The sequence below is a fragment of the Gopherus evgoodei genome, chromosome 5 (assembly GCF_007399415.2).
Source record: "Gopherus evgoodei ecotype Sinaloan lineage chromosome 5, rGopEvg1_v1.p, whole genome shotgun sequence".
Classification (NCBI taxonomy): Eukaryota; Metazoa; Chordata; order Testudines; family Testudinidae; genus Gopherus; species Gopherus evgoodei.
In genome coordinates, this window is record NC_044326.1 from 48,388,264 (window position 1) to 48,404,152 (window position 15,889).

Below are 15,889 nucleotides of genomic sequence, written 5' to 3' on the forward strand. Positions count from 1 at the left end.
GCCAGCCGTTCTGTAGGATGCTGGGCAGGGAAACACACAGGTTTAGAGATTTGCAGTACTGTGGTAGGCCCGTTGGCCCCAGGCTATTAGACAAACTGGGTAAGGTAATATCTTGTATTGGACCAATTTATGTTGGTGAGTAATACAAGCTTTCGAGGTACATAGAACTCTGCAGTCAATCACTGATAAAAGACGCAAGCACCATATCCCCCTTGGGTAAAGAGTTTTCACAGAATGATCACCCTGTCTGATTATGCTGTCCGCAGCCTCAAAAAAAAAAAAATCTGCACAGTTCCTTCAAAAGATTATCTTGGGAGCATAAATTCACCATTAGACAATACAAATAATGAACTTTAATAAAGAGATTGTTGTAATGAGCCATAAACTCAATCTGAAACACACCAACCTTCCTTTGACTGCAGATGTGTTAACTGCTCACTTCACCTTGCATGATCTTTTAAAACCGGTTAACACCTTATGCCAAACAGTCTTTTCCACCTTGCCTTTAGGGGTGAGGGGCTGAATACCTTTCCCAGACCTGAAGAGCTCTGTGTTAGCTCAAAAGTGTGTCTCTTTCACCACAAGTTAATCCAATATAAGATACTGCCTCACCCACCTTATTTCATTCATTTAGAAGATGCATGTCAAATATCTTTTTGAAAATATAAAATGTAATTCACAATACTCTACACTATGAGTATAATTTTGCAGTTCTGATCTCAAAAAAGATAGGAAAATACTACTACATATTAAACCAGACTGGCAATTTTGTTACCTTTGGTTAGAATTTGATACATTACCAGCACAACTGACAAGTGTAGTTTCATACCTATGCATGCAATTTGTTGTGCACTCCTGACTTCTGCAACGTACTTCCTGCTAGATACACATTAACAGGATGCAGCTTTGTACCATCCATACACATAGTCTGCAGGGGCCAATATATCTTTCTTCTGTCTGGGGAGTTTAAATATGTCCTCTACTGGGGAGGTTCCGGAAAGTGTGTTTCTCCCTCTGAGGATGGCAGCATGAGCTAAGAGGTGGTGATTCAGAGATGTCAAAAGAAGTTGAATTTGCTGGTGCAGCTCAGTGGAAGAGAAGAAAATAGTTGATGAGTGGCACCAGTTTGCACAATGGCTGTTGTAGATCTAGAGACTTCATTTGGTCTGTATACATGGAAAATGCCCATGTTTCTGAGCATATGAGATGGTTGGTTTATAATGTGCAGAGACCCCAAAACACTATCATGTCTCTTTTTTTAAGAGATGGCTGTTGGGGTGTCAGGAGATATTTAGACACTTTGTTACCCAAGAACCTCTGGATGTCAATTCTCAGAAGGAACTGGAATATATAAGGGTACAGGGCTCTCCTGGTTTCACCAAAAGAATATCATACAAGGTCTCATGAAAGCATATGTCATATGGGTCCACCCTCTTAATCTCTACAAGATGTATGGATGATATTTAAGGAGTTATGTATCCGTACATAAATTATGTTTTTAAAGCATGTAAAGTGACATGCTTCAGAATGGTTTCACTAAACAGGAAGTACATGTGATGAAGTATTCTAACATTTACAGTGGAGGCACACGTAAATATTGAATCAAATGCTAACAGAAGGATATGAAATCAACTTGAAGGAAACACACAAGCAGAAACAAGTTGCTGGAAGTTTATCCTGTTTCCAAACTAAAACAAGGTTTTGGGGATTATTACTAGGGGGTGCAGGTTGAACTTCCAATTATTTCTTCAGTCTTTGAGGACAGGCTTCTGGCAGGCTTGTAATTATGAAAGGGGTATCAAACTAGGACTGTCGATTAATGGGCGTTAACTCACATGATTAACTCAAAAATATTAATTGTGATTAATCACAGTTTTAATTGCACTGTTAACAGAATACCAATTGAAATTTATTAAATATTTTGGATGTTTTTCTACATTTTCATATATATTGAATTTTATGTTGTAATTGAAATTATATATATACCTTTCTACCTCGATATAACGCTGTCCTCGGGAGGCAAAAAATCTTACCATGTTATAGGTGAAACTTCATTATATCAAACTTGCTTTGATCCACTGGAGTGCGCATCCCCCCTGACCCCCTGGAGCGCTGCTTTACTGTGTTATATCCGAATTCGTGTTATATTGGGTCGTGCTATGTCGAGGTAGATAGAGGTGTATATATTTTGATTACAAATATTTGCACTGAAAAAATGATAAAAGAAATAGCATTTTTCAATTCACCTCATGCAAGTACTGTAGTGCAATCTCTTTGTCATGAAAGTGCAACATGCAAATGTCGATTTTTTTTGTTGCATAACTGCACTCAAAAACAAAACCACGTCAAACTTCAGAGCCTACAAGTCCACTTAGTCTTACATCTTGTTCAGTCAATTGCTAAGACAAATATGTTTGTTTACATTTACAGGAGATAATGCTGCCCTCTTCTTATTTACAATGTCATCTGAAAGTGAAAACATGGCACTTTTGTAGCCAGTATTGCAAGGTATTTACATGCCAAATATGCTAAACATTCATATGCCCCTGCATGCTTCGGCTACCATTCCAGAGTAAATGCTTCCGTGCTGATGCCGCTTGTTAAAAAAATAATGTGTTAATTAAATTTGTGACAACTCCTTAGGGGAGAACTGTATGTCCCCTGCTCTGTTTTACCCGCATTCTGCTATATATTTAACATTATAGAAGTCTAGGGTGATGACCTAGCACATGTTGATCATTTTAAGAACACTTTCACTGCAGATTTAACAAAATGCAAAGAAAGTACTGATGTGAGATTTCTAAAGAGAGTTACTGCACTCGACCCAAAGTTTAAGACTCTGAAGTGCTTTCCAAAATCTGAGAGGGATGAAGTGTGGAGCATGTTTTCAGAAGTTTTAAAAGAGCAACAGTCCGATGCGGAAACTACAGAACCCAAACCACCAAAAAAGAAAATCAACCTTCTGCTGGTGGCATCTGACTCAGATAATGAAAATGAACATGTGTTGGGTCTGCACTGCTTTGGATGGTTATTGAGCAGAACCCATCATCACCTTGGATGCATGTCCCCTGGAATAGTGGTTGAAGCATGAAGAGAGATAGGAATCTTTAGCCCATCTGACATGTAAATATCTTGCAAAGTTAGCTACAACAGTGCCATGTGAACGCCTGTTTTCACTTTCAGGTGACTTAAACAAGAAGCAGGCAGCATTATCTCCTGCAAATAAACAAACTTGTTTGGCTGAGCAATTGGCTGAACAAGATGTAAGACTGAGTGAACTTGCAGGATCTAAAATTTTACATTGTTTTATTTTTGAATGCAGTTTTTTGTACATAATTCTACATTTGTAAGTTCAACTTTTATGATAAAGAGATTGCACTACAGTACTTGTATTAGGTGAATTGATTACTTTTGTTTTTTACAATGCAAATACTTGTAATCAAATATAAAGTGAGCACTGTACACTTTGTATTCTGTGTTATATTTGAAATCAATATTTGAAAATGTAGAAAACATCCAAAAATATTTAAATAAGTAGTATTCTATTATTGTTTAATAGTGCAATTAATTTTTTTTAATTGCTTGGCATCCCTAAACCAGACTGTTTGTTTGAAAATGCGGAGGAAAGAACTTGGGGTAAGCTACCTTGTAGGAGATGGGGAATGCCAAGTTAGTTAACATTAGTCTAGAGAAAGTGTTTTATGATTGTTTTATATGTAACCTTTTGATTCCAATATTTGCTATCCCTTGAATTTCTGTTCTTTGGTAATTTTTAAAAGGTTTATTGTGATAGCATCTGACAAATGAGAAACAGGAAACAATGTATTTCCTCTCATTGAAAGTGAACAGGCCTCTTCCAACCTTTTCCCAGGGTTGGGCTGGGATTTTATAAAGCTGTAGAGTCTCCTGTTGATCACAATACCCTTTGCACACAAAAGCAGCCCTCCCTTAGTCCTACCCCACAATGGCCTTTCTACTCTGACGACCCAATTGAGAGGACATGGATTCAGTCTTCCTCTCAAAGGTTTAACACTCAGGGAGTAATTTCTTCAAAAACAAAATAACCTTTATTTAACACAATATTCCCTAATACAATAAGTCTAATCCATATACTGAAAGAATAAACTAAACATAACAGCATTAATTAGAATACCAACAAACTCTATCAACATATACATATTCAAATATTCAATATTATAATACTCAAATACCCGATACTATGATACTATACAATTAACAAAGTTTTGATTGGTTACAATCTGCATGCAATGGACAGTCACATGCAGAATGCTGATAGCAAGGCATTAAACATATACACACAGACATCTAGCTTTATTAACTCAGGCATATGCATACAAATACATGCTTCAATTGAAGGCTAAACATCATTAGGCGTACTTCTTCTGATATCTTGACTCCCTCTGAAAGGATCTTTCTGATCTGTCAAAACCTGGTGTTGCTGCTACTTCTGCCTTCTTCCTTCTCTGATTTTTAGCTCTTTTAGTTGCTTTTCTTCTTCTGATCTGTTTATTCCTTTCACTCCAATGCACCTTCCTCTCATTCCAATGAGTGGTTGCCAAGTCTCACAAGATGATAAAGCTGTACTGCCTTTCAAAACAAGCCCCAAACAAGCCAATCCATGTACCAACAAACAATATTGGACATAGTTACAGTAGATAGAAATAAAAGTATTTTTTCAGTAGTATAACCCCCCTGTACCAGATCAATCAACCACCCTGTACCTACTAGTCCAGGTGGCCATGGCAGCCAGCCACATGGAGTAGTCAGGGGGGCATGCAGCACGCAGTGAGTAGCAAGCAAGCACATGCAACAGCTATCCGTACCCCCCCAAATCATAACCCCCCCGTACCAAACCAGCCAGCCCCCCTTTACATAGTAGTTGAGGCAGGAGGTCAGTGGAGAGAGAGAGTAGGCACTGCAGGGTATGCAGGAAGCAAGCACATGCAGCAATCTGACACTCAGGGGGGACAAGTTCCAAACTGCCCAAAAGCAAAAGGAAAAAAAACAAAACAGAAGCACTCAGCTATTAAAGCTTTTTGTTTTTGTTTTTGTTTTAAAGTGCTAATAAGCCAGGAGCCAATCACACTGTACTGCAGGAAATTAAAAAACAAAACAAAACAGCAGTCACCTCCCAGAAAATCCCCCAAACAAGCAACAAGCTACTTAAATAAATGATAAGGCAATTACTTCCAGAAACAAGCCAATTTCCACTTGCTTTAGGCTGACTTAGAAAGGTGTCAGCACTCTGGCTTATATACAGGTGACCCACTAATCAGCACTGAGCCCTTTCTAAAGCCCTGATTGAAAACCTGCACCTTGGACCTGTTTGAAGACGTGTGTTCTACCTGACTGTCCCCTCCCTTCAGGAGTGACCTTTGTTTCGCCCCAGTCTGTCTGCCTGTCACTGGCTGAACATTCTAAGGTCACTATTTTGGTTTTCACCACTCTGATTCCTTGTGCTTACCATTTTGTTTTCCCCACTGTGACTGCTTAAAACTATCTTTATTAATTATTTAAATTCTTATAATTACCAAACAAATTATATACTTATATACACCTTATTATGTTTCACTGTCACCACTCCCATTTTGCTAATTTACATAAGCCCAAATCTTGATCTTTTCTCTGCTTTAGTTAATGGTGACAGATCAGCACCATTGATGTTGGACAGCACCTAGTGCTGAACAGTCTTTTCGGCATACAGAAAGCAGCTGAAAAATCCTCTGTATAATTGGCTTCCTCACAGAGATCTGCTCACTACTGCTTCTCTCCCTGTCTGCTGGTTTTCTTTTAGCTTTCTGATTGCCCTCAGTCTCACACACAGCTGTAACCAATCAATGCCCCAACCCTTGTGTTTACAATTGGTTCCCAGGGAAACCCCTCAGCCCACATGGCTTAGCTTCTGTTCAGGCCTTGCTATTCTAGGTAGCGCATTGGGCAGTGGCTTGTATAGTTTCAACTGTCACTAGACAAAGGGACATTTAATTGCTCCTTCCATTTAGCCTGGTTAAAGAATGCTCAGTACACCCATCAGCTTTAACAGGTCTGTGATTGATGACAGCCATTAATACCTTCCAACATCATAATACACTTACTGGCTCATCTCAGGCCTTGTGTGAAGTGTGTATCTGTCTCATGTTGGGTCTTAAATCTGTTGGGATCGTTACCCTTTAAACAAAATTCTGTATTGCACCCACAGTTTGTATCTTGCCTGATAGTATAGGGTAACTTTCTGTGGCACTTGCTCTTTGTGTTATGGCCAACTCTGGAGTTCGTCATTTTGCTGCCTGTAGCACTTCATCCTGGTTGGTCCTTTGTTGGATTGCCTGGAGCCTCCCATCAAAGATGTGAAGGTATGGTAGCATGTTAATAGACTCTTGTCTCCTGTTTCACAGAGCTATCTGTGTTATACTCTGGCAGGTTATCTGCCACCAGTACTTTATCCTCCAATCATAGCACTAGAGTCTCAATAACATGCATTGCAGTCAGTTGGCTGTACTCAGCAGTATCTTCTTTATGATAGAATTTGATCAGACTGCACCCAAGGTGCCCAAAGGTGAACTGGTAGAATCAGTCTGTTGCAAAGAGCCCAGTGAGTAAGCGGCTTCTTTTCTCTATGAAAATATCCACTTTGTGTTTGTCAGGGATCTGTTACCAAAGGTTGTGAGCTACAGGCTTTGCATCAGTGCTGCTCCTGTTCTTCCTCCTGAAACATCACACTGTAGCTCTAGCTGCTCTGCAGAGTTATAGTACTTTAGGACCAGTGCCTCATTAATGATTTTCTTTACTCTTTCAAATGCCTATTCTTGGGTCTCTGGCCATTCCACGGCTGCATCATGGTATATGAAAAGTCTCAAAGGTTCACAGGTTTCTGATAGATGTGAGCAGAATCTGGAAAGATTCCTACAAATTACTGGACTTCCTTCACATCCTTTGCTTTGCCTAATGGCTCTGTTTTTCAGGATCAGACTGGAATCCCTTGGAGGTCAACAGATATCTGATTTAGTGGACCTCAGTTCTCTTCAGCTTATCTGCATTCATCCTCGTATCCCGCTTCTGGCACCTGTTTAGGCGTTGTTGCAGCTTGGTATATAGCCTTGGATTTTCTCTTTCTTGATATCTCCTTCACCTACAATAAGAATGTCATTAGCCTTACTGTTAATGCCTGGAAGTCCTTATAGTACCTGGTTCAGTTTACACCAAAACACCTCTGAGGCCAGGCTGATGATGCCCATAGGCATTTGTATCCAGTAGTACCTGCCAAAAGGTGTAGCAAAGGTTGTCAAATGGCTGGATGACTTATCTGGCTCAATCTATCAGAAGTTAGATCCCATTCTTGACATCACAAAGAGTGAACATGTCTGCCCTGGAAAATAGGGCTGTATGTCCCCACTTTTGGTAAAGGGTTGGGGCTTTTATTCAGTGCCCTGTTCACTGGAGATCTTCAGTTTACCTGAAGGTTTTCTTGCCACTGCAAGGCTGCTGATCCACTCTTGGCTAGTTTCAACAGGTTTAATGATGCCTCTTCTTTGCAAGCTTGCCAGTTCCTTCTTCAGTGGCTCCACCAAGGCTAATGGAATTCTACATTTTGGTAGACTCATAGGCTTCACATTGGGGTCTATTTCTAACTTTAGTTTGTCATCTGGGTGTCCATCTCCTTGAAGTATGTCTTTATAATCTGTCATAGTGTTAGCCAGAGCCCACAGTGACTGTTCTCGCGGCTCTCTCAAATTGAGGGTATTTTGGTGTTTTACTGTGATCACATCCATGACTTGCACTGCCTTCCTTCCCAACAGTTGGTGGTATCCTGTGTGTGAGCACAAGTGTAACAGAGCCAATCTATGCCCAGGCAAAATGATATTATAGGGAACTGAGCATGGATCAGGTGCATGCAGTTCCCTACATGAAGAAAGTCTCCACCACATGTGCCTTCATGTTCAAGGACCAATGTGTATCCACAGGCCCAGGCACAGATGCTTCATCCATATCATCTTCAACCTCTTCATCTGGGAAGCACTCTAGTGTCCTCAAAGAGGGATATATGATGAGATATATGGGAATCCAGAGGCAACGTTGTTTCAGAATAGGGAGAGGAAACATTTCATAACATCAGCCAGTCCCCACAATCATCATGCTAGCAATGAGGTGCCTGGACAACAAGGCTGGATATTGACTAGGTGTAGGAGACATGATATAATCCTGGGCACCTAGCCACCATGGCTGTGATTATCAGGCATGCATTGCAGACAGCCATCATGTTCAATGAATAGATCCGCTTCTATTCATGTAGGCATATGCATCTTCTCTTGAATTCCTGTGTCAACACCCATTATCAGTCAATCCCAGTACTGATGGGATGTTTGCTATTTCATAGAATTCTCTCATGCTCGTTTCTGGGTGTGTGTTTCAGTGTTTGTGTAAATCAACATATGTCTCAGGAGGACCCTTAGAAATTGGAATGGTATATATTTTCACTTCTGAGGTTTTCACTAAACAGCAATTTGTTCTTCTGTGTGCTTTCTGATTGTACCAGCACCTTCATTCCCTCCCCCCACCCTTTACAGCAAATGGAACCGGATGCAATGTGTATCAGGCAATCCCTTACTCATTATTTTTGCAATCTGATTTTTAAATTCAGGATCTGATAACCCCAATCTTGAAAGGAAATTCTTGTTTTGATTTCTTCTTAACAGTAGATGTCTCTTATGCATCCTCTTTAAACCCTGTCACCTGAACACCAATACAATTTAACTGACTGCTCTGGAATAATAATTTTCTAACGTGTGCAGCATTCTGGAAGAGAGTGGGAGTCTGAGATACTTAAATGCACATGAAATGCAAGTTTCTGTCCTAGTTCACTCTTACTTTCTTCTCCATTTTCTTCTTCCTTTAACTTTACTGTTACTGGAACATTTAGATCCAATTATATTAAGCCCATGGTGCTACCTAAAAATAATTTAAATTTTAATTTAAAATCTTAATTTACAAGTTATCTAACACGGTAACTAAGGTAGTGGCCCACCCTAAAGGAATTTCCAGGATATTACCAGGATGCTTGTCTCTGTTATACAGAAGGCTCCCCAGAACAAACTAGCCTTCTGTTCTGTCAGTAGGGTCAATGTCCGCTTCAGCCTGCTCCTTCCCTCACTGCTGCTGAGGTAGCCTCTCAGTGCTGCTGAGGTAAAAGTTGTCCTTCAGAGGCAGAGACAGAAGCCCGCTTGGCTGTTGGAGTAGCTGCTGCTGCAGCCCCCTGGGTTGCTGGAGCAGTCCTTGTCTGTGGCAATCTTGGAATTTTATGGTTGCTGCTGCTTCTGTTGCTCCTTTGCAGGTAGGTTCTCTTCTGTAGAGTTCTATTGCTGCTGCCACTGCTTCTTAGGTGGGGCTTCTTCCTTGCAGGTATCTCACAGCTTCTGCTCTCCTTCAAGGGTCCAATCCCACTACAAGGTCAGCCTGCTAGCTGTCAGCCTTATATACTGCTTGGTCTTCCAGGCTCAGTCAATCAGCTTCCAGATTTTCTTTTCTCCACCCACTAGCCCCAACCAGTCACGTGTACCTACATGTGACAGGAAGGTTCATGTATCGCTATGGAAGGGCTTTTCTGCTGAGTCATTCCCCAATGGAAGTGATGCAATAGTGTATCTCTATTGCATCATCTGGAAATGATGCAACAATGTACCTCCATTGCATCATCCTTGTAGCCGCCATTACTGGATTTTCTCATTTTAAACTGGTATTAATTCTTTTTTAATTACAACTTTAATCTTAAAATTAATGACTGTTTCATGCATTTGAAAAGGTCCTGATATTATCCCCACTCTTTAATTATCTAATTAGAAGTTTTAATTTTTTTGCCAAATTGGAAACCCCTTCTGAGGTTTTTCTGCAAGCTTTAATTTAAGGTGTTTATAAGGTAATTCAATCAGCTAGAGGCAAAAACTCTTGCTACATTACCACTAATCCCTGATGGACAGAGTGGAACCACAGTACTGCCAGATTGGATATATAACAAAAAGTCTCCCCAAATAGTACCATATGGTGGTATATTCTAAACGGTTACCTATTCCTCCAAGAAAACACTTAAAATGATCATTTCTGCTATGTTTGCTTAGGCAGATGCTGGACCCTTTTTAAAAATAGGTATTGTTCATGTGAATTATCAACAGTTTCATCAACTTGGGCCCAAGATAAAGAGCTCACCAATCTGTGGCATAAGTAGCAATAAAACGTGAATCTACACATCTTCAAACTTCTGCACCATATCCCCTGGACTATGCTTTTGTCACTTTTCCTACATTACTGTAAGGGATTTTTTCACCTAAAAGAGAATGGTATAGTGAAGATGAGTAATGATAAAATTTTATGTAAGCTTGTAAATCACTACATTCAAAAGGTTAATCTATTTAATGGTAAAATAATTCAATTTCATTGTACTTTTATATGAAAGTATGTCAAGTCAGGGAGATTTTTATTATGACAGGTGTAAGTAATTTAACAGAATTTTAAAAAGATCGATAATACCGTCTGAGAAGCAGGGATGTGATGTGAACATGTGCACTGCCATACTGGAATTAAACTAGTAGTTCCATTATATTGCACACCTTTCGGGGCAAGGGTGCTCTTTTCTTATGTTTATACAGTGACTAGCACATTTGGATTCCTTATCTCTGATGGGGCTCCTACATGCTACCACAGTACAAATAATAACCTACTGTAGTACAGTAATGTCTCTGCTATGGCTAATGCTAAATATTTCTGAGGAAGACCTATCCTCTCATAATATACCAAATTGTGCTATACCATAGTTTCTTCCTGACCACTCACAGTGATCAGTTTATGCCCTAAAGTGTGATAATTGGTAATCTTTTTGATTTTGTATTTACATTGCTATCATCATACCATTTGCTATTTTATATGCTGTAACTTTCTCATAACTTTTTTCAAACTACAGGAGATACACCTGACCATTTTGATTTGTCCAGGGTGTGAAATAATTTTGGGGAAGGAAACGTTTTCCAGAGGTGCATGCATTCTCTTTCTCACACTACTTACGGATTTGTGTAGGTCAATGCTGTTTTTCAGAGATAGTACTGTTATCGGAAGATTTGAACCCAACTCTCTTTTTAATTTAAAACTCTATTTTCAGTTTGCCTATTCCAGTATTAAAGACTGTGACCCGCCCTGTGGATTTTCCAGAGAAATGCCGCTAACCAAGGTCAGCTAACTTTCCCCTTGAAGGACACGGATACAGCCCTCTGATCAATAATAGGCAGCAAGCAGTAAATTCCTCAAAAACAAAAATAATATTTATTTAGAAGTGAGAGTTTACAATAAAATTGTGCAGAGATATTAGCAAATTTGGCAGGCGACCAATTTGGCTTAATGGTGAAATCTTCAGTGAGCTTAAACTCAAAAAGGAAGCTTACAGGAAGTGGAAATTTGGATGATGTCTAGGGAGGAGTATAAAAATATTGCTAGAGCATGCAGGGGTGTAATCAGGAAGGCCAAGGCACAATTGGAGTTGCAGCTAGCAACGGATATGAAGGGTAACAAGAAGGGGTTCTACAGGTATGTTAGCAACAAGAAGAAGGTCAGGGAAAGTGAGGGACCCTTACTGAATGGGAGAGGCAACCTACTGACAGATGATGTGTAAAAAACTGAAGTACTCAATTCGTTTTTTGCCTCAGTATTCACAGACAAGGTCAGCTCCCAGACTGCTGTGCTGGGCACATAGTATGGGGAGATGAGCAGCCCTCAGTTATGAAATAACAGGTTAAGGACTGTTTAGAAAAGATGGACATTCACACGTCCATGGGTCCAGATCTAATGCATCCAAGGGTGCTGAGGGAGTTGACTAATGTGATTGCAGAGGCATTGGCCATTATCTTTGAAAATTGGTGGTGACTGGGGCAAGTCCCAGACAACTGGAAAAAGACAAATATAGTGCCCATATTTTAAAAAGGGAAGAAAGAGAACCCGGGGAACTACAGACCAGTCAGCCTCATTTCAGTCCCTGGCAAAATCATGGAGCAGGTCCTCAAGGAGCACTTGGAGGAGAGGAAGGTGACTAGGAACAGTCAACGTGGATTCACCAAAGGCAAGTCATGCCTGACCAACCTGATTGCCTTCTATGATGAGATAACAGGCTCTGGATATGGGGAAAGAGGTGGATGTGATATATCTTGATTTTAGCAAAGCTTTTGATACGGTCTCCCACAGTATTCTTGCCAGCAAGTTAAAAAAGTATGGATTGGATGAATGAACTATAAGGTGGATAGAAAGCTGGCTAGATTGTCGGGCTCAACAGGTAGTGATCAACAGCTCGATGTCTAGTTGGCAGCCAGTATCAAGCAGAGTGCCCCAGCACTTGGTGCTGGGGCAGGTTTTATTCAACATCTTTATTAATGATGTTGATGATGGGATTAATTGCACCCTCAGCAAGTTTGCAGATGACACTAAACTGGGGGGAGAGGTAAAATAGTCAGGGGGGATTTTATAGCAGGCTTCAACTACCTGAGGGGGGTTCCAAAGAGGATGGAGCTAGGTTGTTCTCAGTGGTGGCAGATGACAGAACAAGAAGCAATGGTCTCAAGTTGCAGTGAGGGAGATCTAGGTTGGACATTAGGAAACACTATTTCACTGGGAGGGTGGTGAAGCGCTGGAATGGGTTACCTAGGGAGATGGTGGAATCTTCATCCTTGGAGTTTTTTAAGACTCGGCTTGACAAAGCCTTGGCTGGGATGATTTAGTTGGTGTTGGTCCTGCTTTGAGCAGGGAATTTGACTAGATGACCTTGTGGCGGAACGATGACTCACAGGTGCAGCGCCTCCTGCTGGTCATCCTGGGAATTAGCTCTTCCAGCCCAGAGTGCCCTATACAGGCCGGTATCTGGCCCCGTGTCCTTTCCAGACCCCGGTGCTCTTTGCCCAGGTGTTCTGACCACTGCAGTACCCCTCACTCTGGGTCTCCCCTCCCAGGGAAACCCCCAACCCCCTATCCCCACCTTGCCTCAGTGGCTACTGCCAGTCACCATTTAGTCCCCAGTCACTGGGGCAGATGGTAATCTGTAAACCATTCATCATCAGCAAGGGGGGTTGGACGCTCTGCCTATTCCTGGGCTGCCCTCTGCAGCCCTCACACCCTTTGATGGGCCCTTAACTCGGCCTGCAGCCTGAGGCTTTGCTAGGCTGGAGGTCCCCAGCTCCCTCTGCTCTTCCCCAGCACTGCTCCACCCTAGGTACCCTCCTCAGCTTCCCAGGCAGCCAGGTCCTTCTCTCTCTACTTCCCTAGAGAGAGAGAGAGTATGTCGGTCTCTCCCCCTCAGCCCTCTTATAGGGCCAACTGTGGCCTGATTGGGGCATGGCCCCACCCCTTGCTGCTTCCCCCAATCAGCCTAGCATTTCTCCCTCACAGCCCTCTCCAGGCATGCGAAACCTTAAATTAGAGTGAATAAATGAAGACTTGGCATACCAATTCTGAAAGGTTGCGCATCCCGCTATAGAGTATTAAGTGAATGTTCATGTAATAGATATTGTTAGAGTATATGCTCTGGAGTTAAAAGGAATTGTTATTGGTGTGTTGTACTTTTATTTATTGTGCTGCTTCCTTTACATTCTATCTGTAACCTTTACTGTTTTATTTTATTATTTTTATTTTTACTTCTATCTCTCCTCTTTTATCACAGAATCATAGAATATTAGGGTTGGAAGAGACCTCAAGAGGTCTGTAGCGGGGTAGTCACCCCACTTCTGCCCTGAGGGGGTTAAAGCAGCCCTGGAGAGGGTTGTGGCGGAGAAATGCTAGGCTGATTGGGGGAAGCAGCCAGAGGTGTCTCTCTATAATATATAACTAAACTATTGTATGTAAAGTAAATAAGGTTTTTAAAATGTTTATGAAGCTTCATTTAAAATTAAATTAAAATGCAGATCTTAACAGTTAGTGTGATCTTTGTCCTTGCTTTTCCTTGCTGAGTTTTCTAATGTCTGGCACGTATTTGGATACTTTAAGCTGCACACAGGCTTCTGAGTGATCAGTTGTTAACCGGCTCCCAGAGGGACAGAGGACAGATTTCATGTGTGAAAATACCTGTTTGCACAGGCATGTGGATTGAAATGCTGAAAGCATTGCAAATGCAATTTTCTTCAAACAGTTAAATTTCACTGGCAGGGATGTCCAGCAAGTCAGAATAGAGGCCTCATGATCTCTCTTGGTAGCTTCAAGTGCGCTCCTCAGATCTCCAAACTTCGATGCTCACAATTCTGAGTTTTTTTAACTGAATGAGCTTCATTTCAAAATCTTCAACACCCATCCACTGAAATACTGACAAATCCAAGCCACTTTCATTGAACTGAAAAGAAATTAGAAAAGAAAGCACTGGGCCAAATCTCTGGAAATCTTGAAATCAGTCAGAAAATTCTGATTCCAGTTCTTGCATGTACATTCCAATCTTATCGACACTGACAGTGCAACATGTCAATAGCTGTTTTATGTGTTAGAAGTAGCAGAAAGTCGAAGTTTGAATAGCTTGAGAAAAAACTGCTAGTATTACAACAAATGCCTTCCAGGTTTCATAAAGCTCCAGACCATTTGCCCTGCACTCGAGACAGGTTGAGTTTGTTTAGGTGAGCGGTAATGTCAGTTAGAAACATGAGCTTACACAGTCACTTACATTTGTCATCATCCAGTTTGGGGTAGTTTTGTCCTTTTTCTAACAAAAAGGCCTTGATTGCATCAAAACAGGTTACAAAGCACACCAAAGCCTTGCCACAACTTAGCCACCAAATGTTGCTATGAAGTGGAATGTAGTTATAAGCACTGTCCATCTCTTCTAGCAGTGCTTGAAACTGTATATGAGTCAAAGCAGATCAAGCAGCAAGGAAATGCACAATTTGCACCACGGTATTCATCACATTATTAAATTCTGAATTAGAAATTTTAGCACACAGGTTTTCTTGATTGATGATACAGTGAAATTTGACTGTCAGATGGCCAATTTGATCTTCAAGTAACTTTACAAATCCCTTCTGTTTTCCGACCATGGCAGGAGCACCATCTGTTGTCACACAAAATATTTTTGTGATGTCAACTCCTCATTCTTCAAAATGGTTTACAAAAGTTTCTGCTAATCTTCCCCTTTTGTTGTGCAATGCAGGGGTTTTAGTCAATAAAGTTCCTCTTGGGTTTAATTGGGAGCACAATATCTTGCAACAACTGCCAAACATGGAACTTCGTTTATATCCACGCTCTCATCAACTGCAGTGCCAAACGCTGCTGTGTCTTTTAAATCAGTTGTCTGCTTGTCATTAATGTTTTCTGCCATTTTGCTTATGTATCTCTCAACTGTTTTGGCAGAGACAGGCAGTTCTTTTATTCTAGATACGATTTTATCTTTATTTGGCAAATCATTGAACAAAACCACCGAACTGCTGAGAAAAGCTTTTTATATATTTCCCATCTGTAAACAGCTTTCTGTTTTTTGCAGTTCACTGTGCAATCTTGTAACTTCCTTCTGTGGCTTTATTTTTACTTACACTTAAGCATTTAAAAAAAACTGCTTTGTTTCTCATATCCTGCTACTGCCTTTTTGATCAATTCAGTCTTGTCTTCTTCGTCAAGAAAGGTTTTCTTGTGCTTCATTTGAAAATGTCATTGAACACTTGATGTGCGACAAAAAACACTTTCACAACAGAAAGCACAAACAGCACTGTCCTTCTTTTGAATAAATCCAAATATGTCTGTCCAAGAAGGCTGAAATGAATGGCCATCTAACTTTGCTTTCTTAGGAGCTGACATTTTGTCAAATGTACCCCTCAACTTACAGTGGAAAAAAAATCATGACAGACAGCACGCACAATGTCAAACGTGTGGTGTT